The sequence below is a fragment of the Anser cygnoides genome, chromosome 2 (assembly GCF_040182565.1).
Source record: "Anser cygnoides isolate HZ-2024a breed goose chromosome 2, Taihu_goose_T2T_genome, whole genome shotgun sequence".
In the NCBI taxonomy this organism is placed as follows: Eukaryota; Metazoa; Chordata; class Aves; order Anseriformes; family Anatidae; genus Anser; species Anser cygnoides.
In genome coordinates, this window is record NC_089874.1 from 48,043,540 (window position 1) to 48,054,783 (window position 11,244).

At 42.6% G+C, this 11,244-nt stretch overlaps 1 long non-coding RNA gene across 2 annotated transcripts; it reads right to left on the reverse strand.

Moving 5' to 3' along the window:
* Window positions 1–1,710: 1,710 nt before the first annotated feature.
* Window positions 1,711–10,810, reverse strand: LOC136790060 (uncharacterized). Of its 2 annotated transcripts, XR_010829264.1 has the most exons (4): window positions 8,245–10,810; window positions 7,686–7,720; window positions 3,172–3,287; window positions 1,711–2,572 (listed from the first exon to the last, which is right to left on the reverse strand). It is a non-coding gene; the product is annotated as an uncharacterized lncRNA (long non-coding RNA). The 2 variants fall into 2 exon arrangements; XR_010829263.1 differs by lacking the exon at window positions 1,711–2,572 and having other exon boundaries at window positions 2,880–3,287.
* Window positions 10,811–11,244: the final 434 nt, after the last annotated feature.

The window sequence follows — 11,244 nt, forward strand, 5'->3', positions numbered from 1 at the left end:
CTAGAAAAAGCTATAAGAAATCTTAGATGCCAAGCCATACATTCGTAATTTAGAAAATGCCAGAACTGGGTTCCACGTGGTCTAGCTTATAATTACACAGAGTTACATGTGTGCCCTTGTCTTTGCCTCCTTCTGACCTCTTGTATGAGGACTGACAGCTATCTAGGCAACTAACTCTTACACTTTCCCTCCCTCTGATCTTGCCATTCCTTCTATCCTAGACTTGACACGTTTTTTCAGCCAGAAATAGGTAGCTTGAATTTTGCTAGGCCAAGGACTTGCTGCGATGAGTGGAGGAGTGGCACTTCCTGTTGCTGGGCGAGACCATCCCATTTACACTAGGTGCAAACCTCTATGTAGTGATCACTCCATGCTGGCAGCAGGACCAGCTGACATGCTGTGTCTGGAGTTGAAGACTGACTATTTTAGAAGCATATTGTACTCCAAGAGTAAGTCCTTGCCTGTTTCAGTGCACACAAAATACCTTGTTCATAGATTCCGACATAGGAATGTCGGAATATTTTGATGCCTTATGAGAACTGCTGCCTATGCAGCTGTCTCTCTTTGCTTTCTCCTTGACTAAAGCCAGTCCTGGTCCACTTTTTAAATTTTATTTCCTCCTTTTTCTGCTTCCCACAAACTCCTGCCTACCTGTCTTCCATTTTTCAGTGACACACACCCTATGCTGTCAATTTATGTCTCTCAGGGCCAGGAGAAGGATGTAGAGGCAATGGTTTTAGTTTTAGTTTTAGTTTAGTTTTAGTATGATGCCTATTTCAGATCTTTTCTCTGAGGCTGGAGTACATTGCTTTGAAGAAGTGGTGCACATACATCACTGCATGCAGAGTAGCTATGATTGGAGCACATGGTTCCATGTGTCCAGTGCATTTGGATCCTGTTCCTGTGAAGCCAGCTGCTCTGCAGAAGCACATAGACATTTTCAAAGCTTTGTGATCTTCTAAAATGCACTTTGATAGGATTGAAGCAAAAGTGTTATTGTTTACAGATACATGTTAAAATTGTAGTACATGAAATGTACCATGTAAAATACATAATTTGAATATAATTGAATCCAAAAGGCAGAGCTACAATAGGACACTATTATATGACAACTGTATTTTACTGACACAGAACTGTATTGCATTTAGAACTTAATACAAAATGCCATATTTGGGGGGAGGAGGGATTTCTACCTTTTTGTAATGAAGTCAGGTATTTTTTTCTCTTTTAAATCACATGATTTTCAGCTTTAGAGCAAACTTGTTCTAGGTCCTGAAGTACTACAGACCAGCTGCATGCAATTACCTTTGCTGTGGTAACAATCACTTCTTTGTAGAAACACTGTCCTTCTCCCAGATATCCTACTTTCTGTCTTGAGTTACTTTCTTAATTATGGTTGCTAGTGTTGGTTTTAAATACAGGCTGAGCTGTAGCATTTTGGCATTGCCCAGGCTTACTGCAACAAGAACGTGTGCTGTCTCTCAGAAGGATCTCTGCATTCCTTCTGTCCCAGCAGTGCTGTTTATGGTTTGGGCCTACTCTTTCTTCCTTTATCTGTGTGTGTAGGACTTGGCATTCTGCTATAAAAGTAGATGTACTAATGCTACAACTACCTAAGCATTTAAGGTTAACCTGTACTTTGCAAGTACTGCCAGGTTTCAATTTAATCCAGACTTGAGTCCCCTCCCAAAGGACAATCTTTCTGCTTTGTACCAACCTGGAGCCTTGTAGTTGATATTGCCAGCTATAGCCATTTAAAATCATGGAACAGAACTCCAAATGGCCTAAGATTTTAAAGTAAATTTATCTTTTATTTCCATGCTGTTTCTTTTAGGTTTATGTTACAGGAAATTCTCATTTTTGAGAATTATCATTAAACACAAAGTTCAGTAAAGACAGAGGATCAATTCCTTTTGCTGCTTGTGCAAAAGCTAAAATTCTCATGTTTGTGAATGCTGGGTTATCTTAAGCAACAAAATAATATAATACAGGAAAAAAGGGGAGTGTTTGACAATACTGTGTTACTGATGTTCCAGTAGCATTTATTCTCAATGATGTCTTCTCTAAGTTTCTAAAGTGGTAGTCACCCGTAAGTTTCAAATACTTGTAAACAATAAACACTAAGATGGGATACACAAATACATTTATTTATTTTAAAGGCAATGGAAGTTGTTAGAAACATCCCTCCCCTTTATGCAGAATTTTTTATAAGAAACTCTACATAGCTAAACAGCCACACCCTATGAAGAATGGAGTCTGTTAAAAGTGAGATGGTTAGCAATTCCTTGGTAGCAAAGTAATTTTTCCCATAAGAATTAATGTAATATTTTGGCAGGGACAGAGTGCAGGTACTTTAAGAAACACAGCTAGTCTAAATATGTAGTGAGAGTATGTGTGGCACTGAAAATTTAGCAGCAGGAGTGGGACAGGCAAAAGAAATGTTGGCTTTTTGGAATGGACAACTGTTCTGAAAGATCTTCACTGCTTCGTCAATGAAACTGAAGGCAGTCTTTTCCTCTGAAGACCTTGTTGCATCTTTCTGAAATGTTACGTTGTCAGCATCACTGTCTCCCTTAGATGAATCAAAGACAAAAATGAAGGATGGAAAAGAAGGCAATAATGGCAATTAACAGAGCAAGGTATTAAATGGTTGGTGACAAACTCTGAAACAGTGGATGGAGATCTAACAGACTATGGTGCCAGGAGTTCTGAAGGTCAGCCATCTTTCCTTCTGTAATCCCAATGACTTTTTATTGGCTTTTTCTTCTTTATCTGCCTTTATAGTTCCAGCTGTGCACATTTCTGGTCAGTGCAACCTCTCTTAGAAATGCCTTGCTGCATGGGAAAAAACTAGCCACCCTGCAATTCTGTGGAAAAATTTGGAAGCTCAACAAGGTGCTTTCCTGAAAGCCTTCCTTTGATATTACATATTCTCAACCTTGGTAAAGAACATCTCTGCAGGTAGCATGACTGTGCAAGACTGAGCAAGTTATAGATTTTAACAAGAGGGTACTAGTGTGACAGTGCAGCTAATCAGGTAGTGATCTCTTCAGATGAGACCACACATGTCACTATAAACGATAGAAAGCTGTGATTTTTTATTTATTTATTTTTGTGTTGAACCTACTAACTAAACAGAATACTTCTGAGCCAAGGCTCAACAGCCCATACCTTGTTTGCTTCAGAACTGTGAGTTCTGCCTCTTCATAGCAGAGATCCACAAGTCTACCCTCTGGTAATTCTCCATAGTGTGAAGGAAACTACAGAGGGTTTCCAAGGTGGGGAATCTGTAAGATAAGAGGACCCAGCTGGGCTGACTGTTGGAGAAGTGACAGACTGTGCAACCTTGCAGAGAAACAGCCTTCCTCAGTCTCACATAGTCTACAAGGGTGTGACATACTTAATGAGTACTGATGAATGGGCATATATTATGGATAGTGTGTGGAAGAAAACATGGTTCTGTTCTGGGATTTCAAAGAGGAGAAGAAACTGGTCTGAGAGGTGGAAGAAGAAGCTCTCTGGAAAGAGGCAGCAAGTCCATGTTGTGGGGTAACCTCAGGTAGGCAGCTAAGCAAGAGATAGCTGCTTGTTCACCCTCTCCCCCATTGGAATGGGAGAGAGAATCATAGAATATTCTGAGTTAGAAGGGACCCACAAGGATCATTGAGTCCAACTCCTGGGTCCCAAAAGGACCAACCAAAAAAACAGACCATGTATCTGGTAGCGTTGTCTAAATGCTTCTTGAACTCCTGTGAGCTCGGTGCTGTGACCACTTCCCTGGGAAGCCTGTTCCAGTACTCAACCACCCTCTTGGTGAAAAACCTTTTCCTGAACTGCCCCTGTCGCAGCTTCAAGTTGTTCCCTCGTGTCCTATCGTGGGTCACCAGAAAGTGCCTGCCCCTCTGCTCTCCCTCAAGAGGCAGTTGTAGACTGCAGTGAGCTCTCCCCTCAGTCTCCTCTTCTCCAGGCTGAACAAACCAAGTGACTTCAGCCACTCCTCATATGTATCGCCCTGCAGACCCTTCACCATCTTTGTAGCCCTCCTTTGGACACACTCTAACAGTTTTATACCTTTCTCGTACTGTGGTGCCCAAAACTGCACACAGTACGTGGAGGTGAGGCCACACCAGCACAGAGTGGAGCAGGACAATCACTTACCTTGACCGGCTGGCAATGCTGTACTTCATGCACCCAAGGATATGGTTGGCCCTCCTGGCCTCCAAGGCACACTGCTGGCTCATATTCAGTTTGTTGTTGACCAAAACCCCCAGATCCCTTTCTGTGAGGTTGATCTCCAGCATCTTGTCCCCTGGTCTGTACATATAACCAGGGTTGCCCCTTCCCAGGTGCAGAATCTGGCACTTGCTCTTGTTAAACTTCATATTGTTGGTGATTGCCCAGCTCTCTAATTTGTGCAGAGATCTCTGCAAAGCCTCATCACCCTCCACAGAGTCAAGAGCTCCACCCAATTTGGTATAGTCCCTGAACTTGCTCAAAAAGCCTTCAAGTCCTTCATCCAAATTGTTTATGAAAATATTGAATAGGACTAGTACTAAAATGCATTCCTGGGGAACCCCACTAGTGTCAGGGCACCGTCCTGATGTAACCCTGTTTACAAGAGCTCTTTGGGCCCGACCTGTCAGCCAATTGTTCACCCATTTTATTATGCTTTTATCTAACTGTATTCTGGTCATTTTGTCCAGAAGGATACTGTGAGAGACAGTATCGAAAGCTTTATTGAAATCCAGACAGATTACATCAACTGTCTTCCTTTGGTCAGCTAGATGGGTGATCTTGTCATATAAGAAAATTAAATTTGTTCAACATGACCTTCCCCTTGTGAACGCATGTTGGCTGTTACCAATGTCTGCATTGCCTTTCAGGTGTTTTTCAATAACTCCCAGAATAATCTTCTCCACAATATTACCAGGAACTGAAGTGAGACTGACAGGTCTGTAATTGCCAGGATCTTCTTTCTTACCCTTCTTGAAAACTGGGACCACATTTGCCAGCCTCCAGTCAACTGGGACCTCTCCAGATTCCCAAGACCACTGAAAAATAATTGAGAGAGGTCCCGCGATGACATCAGCCTGCTCTCTGAGTACCATGGGATGAATCTCATCAGGCCCCATGCTCTTATATGCATCCAGGTGGAGCAGCAAATCCTGCACAAGTTTGGGGTTGACTGTGAGTTTATCATTCCCAGAGTCATGGTCCTTTAACTCAGGGCAGCTGGGGTCCCACAGCCCATCACTGGTGTTGAAGAGAGGGCAAAAAATGCATTAAATGTCTCTGCTTTTTCTGTGTCCCTGTTTGCTAGGTGACATCCTCATCAAGTATTGGATCAATGTTTCCTCTGGTCCTCCTTTTCCTGTTAACATACTTTAAAAAGCCTTTTTTATTGTCCCCCACACTGCTGGCCAGCTTCAACTCTAAGCCTTGGCCACACAAATTCTCTCCCTACAAAAGTGTGCAGCATCCCTGTAGTTCTCACGTGTCACATAACCTTGCTTCCAGCAACCATGCACTTTCTTTTTCTAAGACCTTTTTCTAAGCTCTTGAAGAAGGTCCCTGTTCAGCCAGGCCGGGCTTCTGCCCCTCCTGCATGACTTCTGACATTCTGGAATTGCCTGTTCCTGCTCTTTTAGGAGGTGGTGCTTAAAAACTGACCAGCACTGATGGACTCCAGTGTCTTTAAAAGCAGGTTCCCAGGGGACCTCGCTAACTAATTCCCTGAACAGTCTGAAGCTTTATTTTTTTTCTCTAATTTTTGAATTGGAAAGGTAAAAGTGTGAGAACTCATCGATTGATGTGAAGACAGTTTAATAGGTAAAGCAAAAGCTGCACACACGCTAGTGATAGGACTAGAGGGAATAGCCTCAAGTTGCGAAAGGGGAGGTTCAGGTTGGAAATTAGGAGACATTTCTTCTCAGAAAGAGTAGTCAGGCATTGGAACGGGTTGCCCAGGGAGGTGGTGGAGTCACCTTCCCTGGGTATGTTCAAGGAAAGGTTGGACCTGGTGCTTAGGGACATGGTTTAGTGGGTGACATTGGTGGTAGGGTGATGGTTGGACTAGATGATCTCGGAGGTCTTTCCCAACCGTAATGATTCTACGATTCTATGTGGTATGGAATATCTCCTTGGTCACCTGGTTTCAACTGTCCTGGCTGTGTCACCTCCCAGCTTCTTGTGCACCCCAAGCCTACTTGCTGGTGGAGCAGCATGAGAAACAGAGGCCTTGATGCCGTGTAAGCACTGGTCATCCATAACTAAAACAAAAGTCTGTTACCAACACTGTTTAGGTCACAAATCCAAAACATAGCACCAAAAAAAGCCACTGAAGAAAATTAACTCTATCCCAGCCAAAATCAGTACATATGAAAAAAGCAAATGGTTGCAGAAGGAAGAAAATGGAAGAAAAACAGGAATGGGAATGCAGTAAAAGGGTATTAACAGAAATAAGGTTAAGAACTGACAAAAAAATGTTGGATTAGGAAGGACAACAGACAGAGAGGAGATGGCTTCTGGAGTCATAAAAAAGACATCTAGAGGTGTCTCATCAAGCATCCTGCTCCAAGTACAGCCAAGTTCCAAGTGAGATCAGGTTTCTTAGCTTAGATTCTAAGCTAGCTTTGAATGTGTACAGTATTCAGGACCTGAATAAAACATTAATGCATTCCTATTTTCTCTGAGTTGAAGCAGTCTGTAAAGTGGACAGAATCACTAGGTTTGCTCATTGGCTTCATAGCTGTGTCAGAAACTAAGAGAATGTTGAGGACTGAAGAACAGTCAATTCTGCTCTTCATTTGGCCAGTTTCTGGAGGTGCAGTTAATGAAGCCCACACGCTCCTGGGACAGGTTAATCCTAACTTGGAAGCAGCTTGTTTCTTCTCTCCTCTTAACAGAGAGTTAATCTTCCAGTTTCTGCCCCCTTTTTATTCCCTGATTCGTAGCTGCAAGCTCATGACTCTGTCTCACTGTACAAAAGTTCTCATTAGGTTCTCAATCTGCTGTCACTTTAAGCATATCTCCATCTCCTTCCCATGACAACTAGAGGCCAGGCAAAGAAACTGTTGCATAAAAAGACAATTCTCTTCTCTTAGGTCCTGTGCCTGACCACACAAAGACTTCCACTCCAAAAGAAAGTTGCATGAGAAGCCCTGTAAAACACCAGCACAGACAGGCTTGATCACAGAAGGACTGACACGGGCTTAGTGTGGTTTCACATCAGAAATTCTGTTCAGTATTTAAAAAAAATGTTTTTAGACAATTTGGTAGCAAAGCTAACAGGCCTGTGTATACAAACAGTATCTGCAAGGGCATATAAGTTTAGATTTTTCTTTTTACTTTTTGAAGAGAAACAGGAGAAATTGTGATTTTCCATAAATCCTTTAGAAACAGCATTTTATAGATGAAATTTTCCAAAACCAATGAGCCCTTCAAACACCCAGTCTCTTAAAATTTGTCTTCATCAATGGCTTAAAAGCAATAGTTTCCTTGATCTTGACAGTGGAAGATATGACTTTCTAGAAAACATTATAATGCTTCCACAGAAGCATTATGTCTCCCTATTTCATTCCCATTTAATCTCTCAGAAATAGTTGACAGAAAAAGAATCATTTTAATTAAATCCATTGTGCTTGTGAGTAGAATTAGACATCATCATAAATTACTTGTCAACTTACTGTTTTCTCCACCTCATCTTACCATCTTTGGACATCTGAAGTAAATAGGAAAGAGAAAAAGAATGAAGTAAAGAATTTCAAGAAGGACACTGTTTTACAGTTAAGCTACCAAGAAAGTTCAGACAAAGACAAACTAACCCTAGCTCTACTAAGTATTTCTAGGACAACGTAGAAAAATATCAAGTATTCATTCAGAAGATGAAATTATGCCAAATATCTGCATTTGTTAAATGAATAAATCAGTTTCTTTACAAGGCAATTTGTTAAAAATCTATCACTCAGCTTTTTCAAGACTGTAGTTTGATTGTGAGCCCAGTGCCCTCAACACTGAAAAATCTAAGTATCACCATTTTCTCATTCCATTGGGAAATTTAATAAAATATTTTGCCATATCACACCAACCTATTATATATATAATATATATTTGTAATCATAAATTGTACTAATAGTTAAAAAGAATGTTTCATTCAGTACTTTATAGCACTCTAATTCAAAACATCAGAGTCAATATTAAAATGCTAATGGAATTTAAAGGAGTTCATAAGCTGTCTTTACATACCTCTTCAGCTTCCTGAGTTTCTGTATCCAAGAAAAGAATCCTCATAAAGTAAGCTCTTTACCAGCCTTCAACTGAGAGGTGAAAGAAAGCAATGTAGAATGCTTCACCAACTGTTCACAATCCAAACTGAACAAGACCAAAAGCTGAGGTCTGCCAAAAAGATTCTATATGAACACACTCACACACACATATATATAAAAGCAGGAAAGAATTGGAAAAATAAAGTTAATAAGTAATAAAGTGCAAATTAAATGCTTAATTCAACAGCAAACATTCAACCATCAAACAAATAAATCACAATTACCAATAAGCTCTTCAGGTACAGAACACCTACATGAGCCACCATTCTGAAATACTACCTTAAAATAATAGTTTTACTAAGAAAATTATTGAGTCAAAATTATCAACCTTTGGAGGTCATCTAGTGCAATGAGCTGCTTGAAGCAGCTGAACATTGAATTGTACACCAGATTGTGTAGGCTCCAGTCCAGATGGATCTTGAAAATCTCCAGGGACAGATATTCTGATAATTTTGAGCAAGTTTTTCCAGTGCTTAATTCCGGCCATCACTTTTTTTTTTCTTTCCATGTAATTATTTTCTTTCAGTCTGCTACCATATACTGCTGTAAGGAGTTTGGCTATCTTCTCGATAATCTCCTTTTAGGGACTGGATTTTTAGTAGCTATCTATATTAGCTTTTACGTTCCCCATAAGCCTTCACCGAGCTGAATAAGGCTAGCTCCTTCAACCTTTCTCCAAAGACCTGCTCCAGTGCCCCAACCATCTTGGTGGTCTTCAGTCTGCACCATTGTACTGAGCTGGTCTGTCCCATGTACTGTGTTAAATGAGGTGAAGAGGTAGACACCTCCTCCAGCCACTACAGCCCAGAACTGCTTCTTCCCAGTCACTGGGGCCCAGCCCAGTGTGCAAAGTCCCAGGCTCAGTGCCCAGAGTAAAGAAGGCAGCTGCCATTTCCCTTATCCAGGTTCATAGAATCATAGAATCATTAACATTGGAAAAGACCTCCAAGATCATCTTGTCCAACCATCCCCCACTGCCAATGTCACCCATTAAACCATGTCCCTAAGTGCCAGGTCCAACCTTTTCTTGAACACCCCCAGGGATGGTGACTCCACCACCTCCCTGGGCAACTTGTTCTGATGCCTCACTACTCTTTCTGAGAAGAAATGTCTCCTAATTTCCAACCTAAACCTCCCCTGGTGCAACTTGAGGCCATTCCCTCTAGTCCTATCACTAGTTATCTGTGAGAAGAGGCCGACCCCCAGCTCCCCACACCTTCCTTTCAGGTAGTTGTAGAGAGCAATAAGGTCTCCCCTGAGTCTCCTCTTCTCCAACAACCCCAGTTCCCTCAGCCGCTCGTCACAGGACTTGTGTTCCAGGCCCTTCACCAGTTTTGTAGTCCTTCTCTGGACACGCTCCATGGCCTCGATGTCTTTCTTGTAGCAAGTGGCCCAAAACTGAACACAGTACTCGAGGTGCGGCCTCACCAGAGCAGAGTACAGGGGTACCATCACCTCCCTGGTCCTGCTGGCTTCAAACAGTACCAAAGCTGAGCATGTATCAGAGACACAGACAGGCAGAACGCTCACAGCCCTGGTCATGGACTGCCTTTAACACCGTTTACACACAGGACTTACGTAAAACAGACACAGACAGCTGAGACCCATTCCTCCTCTCTGGCTGGTTGAGATTGAAGTTCACTACTGCAAGCATACATACAGCACTCTCTAGGTTTACAAAGCAAACACATTTTCACTGATTCCGCAAGTACTGGCAGTGTCCCTCTGTCCACCCAGCACCTCTGCCTGGATCCCAGGCTCTCTTACCCAGCTCACAGGCAGCCTACTCGCTGACTAGTCCAGCTTTAAGTTTGCTGCAAACACAGAACAGTCACACACTTGTCCCTTAGTCACACCACATTCACAAATACCCGTGGATGTACCAACACAGACCACCTGCCTGCCTGATACCCCAGCCAGGAACCAAGGCCCCAGCTACTTGTTGGCTAGACCAGCTTAAAGTTTGCTAGTGAATACACCCACACAATGTTAGGGAAGATACAGACACCCTTCAAGGCCATCCTTCCAGAGCAGCTGTTCACTGCCATTCAAGTGCCATGGGTTGTCAAAAGTTGCCATTCATCCAGAGCCACTGCTTGTCCAGAGCCACCATTTGCTGCTGTTTGTCTACAGCTGCCATTCATCCAGAGTTGGCATTCACTACCACTCATGAAGAGAGAGCCAGAGCCACAGTTTTCTGCAGTTCATAGAATCATAGAAGCATAGAAGCATAGAAGCATAGAATGGTTTGGGTTGGAAGGGACCTTAAAGATCATCTAATTCCAACACCCCTGCCAGTGGCAGGGACACCTGCTGGACCAGATTGCTCAAAGACCTATCCAACCTGGCCTTAAACACTTCCAGGGATGGGGAATCCACAACTTCTCTGGGCAACCCATTCCAATGCTCTCCTATAAAGAAAGGCTAAGAAAGTTGGGGTTGTTCAGCCTGAAGAAGAGAAAGCTATGAGGAGACTTTATAGTATCCTTATATGGATACCCCATCCCTGGAAGTATGCTAGGCCAGGTTGGATGGGGCTTTGAGCAACTAGGTCTGGTGGAAGGTGTTCCTGTCCATGGCAGGGAGGTTGGGACTAGATGATTTTTAAGTTCTCTTCCAATCCAAACCATTCTGTGATTTTGTGATTCAGAGGGTCCAGTCAGAAACAGAAGAAAACAGGCGCAGAGATACAGTTATAATGTAGGTCATAGGGTCCATCCAGGAGACAAGCTACCTGCTGTGTAGGCCCAGAGCCTATTCAGGTGGTAGTACCAGAGACAAGACCCCAGACAGGTACACCTACCATATATTTCAGAGACTGAAACACCAGGCCTGGTCTTCCATAGACTTCCTGTCACAGCTAGCAGAAAGCATGTGTGGAGGTCCCTGATGAGGCAGGCTGCTTAGAGCAATTAATGTC